Source organism: Cyprinus carpio, chromosome A13 (genome assembly GCF_018340385.1).
Source record: "Cyprinus carpio isolate SPL01 chromosome A13, ASM1834038v1, whole genome shotgun sequence".
Taxonomy (NCBI): domain Eukaryota; kingdom Metazoa; phylum Chordata; class Actinopteri; order Cypriniformes; family Cyprinidae; genus Cyprinus; species Cyprinus carpio.
The window spans coordinates 3308800-3317059 of record NC_056584.1 but is presented as its reverse complement, the minus strand read 5'-3'; positions in this window follow the sequence as shown (position 1 = coordinate 3317059).

Below are 8260 nucleotides of genomic sequence, written 5' to 3'. Positions count from 1 at the left end.
TAATGCAACTTCCACAAAACAATTGTATCTTTACTTATTTTTATTTTATATAGCAGTTCATCTGTCATCTGTTCTCTTGGCTATGATAGTCCAATCAAGTCAAGCCTTAAAAATTTTGCCACCATTTACCCACCATGTAGCTCTCATCTTAACTGTATTCCTTTGAATCTTAAAAAGAGATGATATCAAAATGCCAAAGCTGCTGTTATTTCTGTACAATGAAACTGCATGCCAATAACTGCCTATCAAGTTCTGCTGCAATTTTTGTTCTTTTGTTTCATGCCAGGACTGCCATTGGAGCTCTCAGTGAGGGGTAAAAAGCATATAATGACCATAAATCTAAAACAGACACATATTTGATAGCTGGTAACATTTTTCTTTCAAAATTATTTTATGGTGACACTTTAGTTTGGGGACCAGTTCTCAGTATTAACTAAATAATAACTACGACTTTCACCTCAATAAATTAATAATTTGCTCCTTATTAATAGTTAGTAAGCTAATTGTTAAGTTTAGGTATGGGATATGATTAAGGGATCTAAAATATTGTAATGCAGAACAAGGCATCAATATGTGCTTTATAAGTATTAATAAACAGCAATTATGCTAGTAATATGCATGCTAATAAGCAACTAGTTACTAGTGATAATTGGTCCCTAAACCAATTTAATCCTGTGTGCTGTCTTGAGAAATACTAACACTGTAGCAGGAAACATTTATTTCACATCTAGATCAGAATTCAATGTAAAATTTTCTTAAAACACACACACAGATAGAGAGAGAAAACCAACCAACAATTCACAAACAATTGTAACAATGTGTTTATCATAGATTTGCAGAGATGCACAGAAGCTGGTCTAAACCTGACTGAACCTGTTTTAGGATTATGGAAGGCAACTGTTAAAAAAAAAAAAAAATTCTTCAGACCAGCAATCACAGACCCCTCTAAAACTTCATAATTATCATAAAATGCTTTAGTATAAAATCCTATTTCACTTCTGTGCACAGTATAACTGGATTCATTTGATCAATTATGGAATAAATGGTAATTTCTTAAATTCTGATTGAATTAGCCACGTTCAAAGTGGTTACAGATAAACAAATGCCGTTACTGAAGTTACATTGCCTGGCAACCTTCAATTGCATTTAGTTTAAGCTAGTTCACACCAAGACTATAAAGATAACATAAAGATTACCATGATACCTGACCATAACATTGTTTAATATAAGCATGCTGCATGTATGTTGTCTGCTGCTTTAAATACTTGAGCGCTTCAATATCGTTCTCCTCTGTTGTGTTCACCATAGTTGTGGTGTTGTGGATGATTATTAAAACTTATCGTTATAGTATTTGTTAAAGTTTTCTTCCTTGGTGTGATCGGACCTTTCGATTAAAAGACATATATTACTAGAAAATTAGCTTATTCTATTCATTATTATTCATATATTTATGGAACATTGGTGTCTTTTAGCATATTGCTGTTGGGTCCTTTTTTAAAGCAGTAAGCCATTCGAAGCCATGCTGTGATTTTACCACAGTTAAGGGGGGTTTAGTTACTCCACTTCTTATCATGCAGAACAATAACCGTCAAGTACTTGAAAGGCACTAAATAAATGGGGGAAATCATAAATTCAGAGTTAAAGGCTATATTGAGAGAGAAATTATGCAGAAATAAGGATGTTACTTTTTATAGGACAATACTTAGGCACATAATTTGTTGTTGGAAATAGTAATGTACCGGATGCCTTAATCAAAACTGATCTACAGAAAATGTAACCCTGGAGCTTTCTTTGCTGGAAGGCACGTAAATGGCTTATGACTTGATTATTTGACTAATTTGATTATTAATACAGATTATATGGAAGAAATGTTTGAGCTCATACTGAGGCATTTGACTTGGTGCACACTTTGTAAAGGTCTTGAGATCACTTCTGAAATTTAGAGGAGACAAATGTGAGAGCTCTCGAGTCTCTAGTTAAGGAGAAAAATCTGAGCACAGTGTGTAAAGTTGTTGAAATCTATTTTAAAGCTTTAAAGAAGACCATTGAGAGATAGTTTTTGTCTCAGGAGACAAGTTTGAGAAGCAGGAGACTCAAGCAAAAGTTTCCATTCAGTCTTAAGGTAACCTCATTTCTGTCTAGGAGAAATATTTGAAATGGTAAAGAGATCTCTTTTTTTATTTTATTTCTTCCCTCTGGTTAGCTTCAATGTCATTTATCTACACCATTTCAATCAAAGACAACACATGAACATGAAGTTGTTTTATGTAGACAGCGTTTTATTGCAACGCAATAATTTTAACAGAGGAACAGAGGAAACCATAACCTATTTACATACATGCAAAAATGGGCTCTACAAGACAAAATTTTATTAATAAACAAGCAAAACAAACAAACAAACAAAAAACACTAGTGTTACATTTGTTTAAAAAAGGTACAGTTCTTAGACTAAACAACTTGTAAGTCCTTTCTAGTCTGTTTGGAAAATGTGGTGTATACAGTGCTGGACATTCAACATTTATAAATTTAAACATTTAAACTAGTGACCCTTGATATTCTGAAATGTTTAATTCTATTTAAATTATAATTTTAGCATTTATAACATTAGTAAAAGTTTAACGTTTCTCCTAAAATAAAACTGAAGACATCTTAAGACAAAGCTGATATCGCAATGAGACATATTAGAGAATCACACTTAGTATCCTGAGAGTAGAGTAACCTTCATTAGAGCCATAGCTTTGTGGGCAGCACATAGACGTGAAGCACAACTGCACCGCAGACAGCATGAGTTTGAATCCCAGCTAAAGGTACTTTTCTCCTGTTCAATTCTCACCTGTCCAATTGTTTCCTGTCTCTATTCCTACTGTCCTGACCATTAAAGGTGAGCACTTAAACATTTTTATAATGTAGTCTTGCAAGAGATTACAGCAAGACAATAAGAGATCTCCCATGTTTCTCACACGTTTCTCTCCCATTGTCATTTTGGATTCCTTTCTTTCAGAACTTTCTCATGTCTCAGTTGTGTCTACTTTTATTTCTCCTAAGGATTTTTAGGAGAAACATCTGAGACACTGTTGAGACTAAAATGAGAAATACATGAGAATCACAACTATGTCTCCTCCTGAGGTTAGAAAGATTAACCACTGAGCAATAAAATATTCCTATAATGGAGTCTTGATAGACAATGCAGCAAGACAATAAAGAGATATTCTGTTTCTTCCTCTACATTCTCTGTTTTGACTCTTTTTTTCTCAAATATTTCTCATGTCTCACTTCCATTTGCTGCTCATTCTAGATCCACTGCCTGAATAAGTTCCCACTGAAGAAAGTTCACAGCTCTCACAGGGAGATGAGAAGGGTGGGTGCATTTTATATGGAGGGCAAACGGTCAGGGGTTTGGAGCTAAAAATACTCTAAATTTCCTCAAAAGAAATACAGTTTTTAGCCAAAATGCATCTTGACAGACCTATTATTTTGAAGAGAAAAAAAGAAAAGAAATGAAAAGAAATGCACTAAGTTACTGTTACCATGGAAATGGCAAAAAATTAGCAGCGACCTAGTCACAAATGAAGTAATTGCTCCTGTTCACCTTTCTGACTTGGTCATCACAGGTACAGTACTTTGGTAGCTAAAGTCTACCTCACAGGCAGATTCATCAAGGTCTTATAGAGAGCAGGGTGTGTGAGTCACATCACATAATCACTGAGGTGCCTCAAGGTTCAGTGCTTGGTCAGCTCCTTTTCTAGACAGAGCCCCTTCTAATTTCTGCCAATCCATCGGCCGACCACAATAGAACTTTCACACTGCGTTTAACCCTGCTTATCATTGTTCTGTCCCCATATTTAATCCTGGGTAGAGGCATGTTTCACACTTGTCATTTAGAAGCAGCACTAGCACTGGGGTTATGAAACCCTGCTCCAAAGCAGGATAAGCTCTGCTTTTGTGGTGTTAACCCTGCATAACGGTGCCAAATGTATTCAGTGTGAAATGATTTGGTGTTTATGTTAAAATGTTATCATTAGATGATTTTATAGTATGCATCAAGGACAGGCGCTTTAGGAAGGCGCTTTAGGAATGTATAGTGGGAAACGTCAGCTTATGAATACACAGGATCAATTGTTAACCCCAGGTAAATTGTGAGCAGTGAGAAACATGACGATAACTTACTCCACAACACTAATGCAAACAAGACAGCAAGGAACCTGGGAATACTGTTTGATGATTCACTGAGCTTTACCACTCATGGTTGTGCATGTTTGTGCATTACATGATCCGGTCTTCAATCAATCCAAAGAGAGCCAGTATCACACTTCTCCTGATTTCACTCCATTGGCTACCAGTTACTGCCAGAATCAAATTTAAGGCTTTGATGCTGGACTGCCACTGGAAACACATTCTCCAACATCAATATAAAGATATGCACGATTAATATAAATAAAACTAAAATCACAATTTGACTTACAGGACTGTGAGTTTGAGTTGCTTATAACCTGCATTTGAAAAAGCAACACACGCTTAACATTTTACCAAACTTGCAATGAGAAATGTTTATAAAATCTGTTGTCCAACAAAATACAACTTTTGATAACATGTTTTACTCCAGTGTTTAAAATACTGTACCATCATTTTGTGATCTGTTTTGATTTTTTATTACAGAATGAAGCAGAAAATATATTATTTTCTAATATTCTAAATCAGTCAACTCTTATCCTGGGGACCCACTGCTCTGCAGATTTTGTATTTCTTCCTTATTTAACACACCTGATTCAAATCATCAGCTTATCAGAGACATCCAAAAATGTGTAGTGTTGGGCAAAGTTACTTTTAAAACTAATGCATTATGATATTGTGTTACTCCCTAAAAAAGTAACTAATTGCTTTTTTTATTAATTTTAGGAATAGTGAATCTTTTTTTTTTTTTTGCAAGTGAGATGAATAAATGCATGTTGACATTTAGTAAGCATCCTGTTTCCACAGCACAGAGAACGCCTCTGCAATTACTCCCAATTTCTCTCAACATGGGGACAGGAGTGCTGTCAGTCAATAAATGGTAAAAAAATGTTATTGGCATTACTTATTTGAAAAAGTAACTCTAAGATATTTTCTTGTAAATTAAAAAGTAATGTGTTACTGTACTAGCTACTGTACTAGAAAAAGTAATCTGATTACATAATGTGTTACTTTTAATGTGTTACCCCAACACTGCTGAGAACAACTGTTGTCATATCACTGGCATTATTTTTCTATGGTATTTATTAAATACACAGTTTACTCATTTACTTAATATGAAACGGAAACATTTTGTTCTGTTCTGTGTGATTTCTGCTGCCAACTCATTTCTAAGGATTACATTAGTTTAAACAAAACTTTAAATGTAAAAAAAAAAAAAAAAAAATAAAAAATAAAAACATTTCTGCAACTGTTTAACTATTATTAATGATTATCCATTTTGTTTGACGTTGGATTTTTATTCATGTGTTATAAGTCTTCATTTAGTCTCACATAGCCGGACCTTCAGACTGACGGCAGAAGGTCTGGGAACCTTGGCCGCTTTGAATGGCAAGGACCACCCAAGAGGCCATATGACTGACAGATAAAGCAACCAATCACGTTTTGGTTTATGCCGTGTCATGTTTAGGGGCGTAGAAATGTGCCCACAATGACAGACCGTGTTTAAAATCTCTTGAACGTATTTTAAATATTCTATGCCTTGATCATTGAATATTTCACATACTTTTAAAAATCCAGTGTTTTGATCCTTATAAGCGCTCATTATAATAGCTGCAAACACAATGGCTTTCTTCTAACATGAGGGGCTTTGGCATCACTGCATATTTGTTTCCAGGCAGAACGTTAAAGAATGCGACACACACATCTCCCGGAAATCTTATATAATTCAACCAATCAGATGACGGCTTCGAAACTTCTGAAGTGTTTCCCATTTTTTTTTTGCCTTGTGCATCAGACGTTCAGCCAACAGTCTGGGTGTGATGTCTGAGGCTGAGACTAAGCCTTCATTTAGAGATCTTCATCTCCATCCTCAGCAGTGACCATAAGCATCAAACCCCACTATAGGGTGGTCAGTTTTGTGATTGACCGCACAATTTCAACACATTTTTATTTTATTTATTTTTTTGTATAGTATTTGCATATTAAAGTAAAGTATCATACATTTGTTCTTTCTGTAGTTCAAATGATTGTATGACTGATTTCATTGCAGTGGTTAACATTGTATCTACTTTTTGTGTGTTTTAATTATTTTATATTTAGCTGCTATACTTTCTCAAGTATGACATTATGATGTGCTGTGGTCAATTATACGAGTTAACGAGTTGATGTGTGCAGTCAGTAATGATGTAATTTCCAAGAGTGTCTTTTTTCCTCCATGTACGCTGCAAATCAATTTCCCTGCTGAGAGAGGGAATAAAATTATATGACACAAATACATAGTGTTCAAATTACACCCTGTAAATCAGTGTTTCTCAACCCTCGCCCTGAGCGCCGCCCAGCACTGCACATTTTGTGTGTCTCCCTAATTAAACACACCTGATTCAACTCATTAGCTCATTAAAAGAAACTCCAGGAACTGAAATAGGTGTGTCAGATAAAAAAGACATACAAAATGTGCAGTGTTGGGGGGGTGCCCAGGACAAAGGTTGAGAAACACTGCTGTAAATCAGACTTGGCCTGTGACAAAGATGGATCTGCTAATCTCCAGCAGGATGGCAAAAGCTGTGCCAGTGCTGTTTCTCACCTGTATCTCCTAATCATCTGAAGCAGCAAAGAAGTTTCAGCCAGCTAATACAAACACCAGGGCCGTGCAAAGTGGGTGGCCTGGTGGCTAGAGCCACTGCCCCTTTGCCCTCATCGGCTGAGTTGCCCCTCCTACCAATCCCCCCATTAACCCCAGCTCAGAGCGGTCTGTTCCCGCTCCACTAAAGATCTGCTGATTCCGCTAATCCACTCTGTGTTTTCCCCCCACTTCTCCGCATCACTCACAATCTGTGTGCCCCTCTCTGGAGTGGAGACCACAGTCCCCAAAGCTCGTTGCTTTAACAGGTAGATGCATTACAATCCACATTACAGTCAGTTGATGATTCGCTGAATTAGTAATTTGGTAGTTTGTTTTTGTATTTCTGTCTGTAATGATTTGCTCTCAGTCTTTTAAATGTGATAACAACAAAATATCCATGTTCTTAGAATTAGAATGTGTAATCCAATTATTGTACCCGATCAGATCTAATTTCACTGTTGTTGGCACACTTTGTAGACAAAAAATAAAAAATGACAAAGAAAAAAAAAATACCTTTACAAAAAAGAAGACAGAGCCAGAGAGAGAAAGTGCGAAGCGAGGCTGCTAAGTCAGTTCAACATTGCAAACATGAATACAAATCTCCAGCAGGTAAATCATCATATAGAATATTTAGCAGTTTGTCACACTTTAATTCTTGTAATTAAGTATATTTCCCATTATAATCACTTGATACTAGTAATCTATAACACATCATAATTTATCAAAACCATATTAATAATAGGCCTATAAATAGTTAAAAATAATATAAATGTTCTAAATGGGTTGTTTATTAGTATATAATATAGATTTATGCTATAGAATATTAAATTAAATGACTAATACTTATAGGGGAGAGTGGAGTAAGATTAGCCATTTTTTACTTATGTTGTCCACAAGATAAGTTAAAATGATGCAGACGTACAATGAAAGTATCTATCCTATCCTGTCCTGTCCTGTCCAAATGAAAGTATTCCTATCATTTTAAATGATCAGAATGTATCTATGACAAAGAGTTCTAAAAATATGGCTTCTTATTAAAAAGTGTTCATGGCTCAGTTTGCCCAGGGTTTGGGGTAAGTTGACCCGAGTCGAGTCAGTGGGTAAGATGCACCATCTGGGTGTAAAATGACCATCTGACCAAGTCTGATTCAAACCCATGTGAAATAAATAATAATTTAAAAATGAATTTAATAATTTCCTTTTACAAACAGTCATATTTATTTTTTTAATGAAGATAACTGTAACATTAAACCAACCAAATGAAGTTTCAATTTCAATATTTAATTATTTGCATTTCTGAAACAATATGTTGAACACCAAAGTTGTAGCCTTCCTAAAAACGGACTAAACAGAGAGTTTGTTGGCCATTAGGGACTACGGGTGTAAAGATATATCTGATTATAATGTGATGAAAAGCAATTTCTGGTTCATATCAGAGAAGAATTTGGTGCACTTGTACACTGTCCC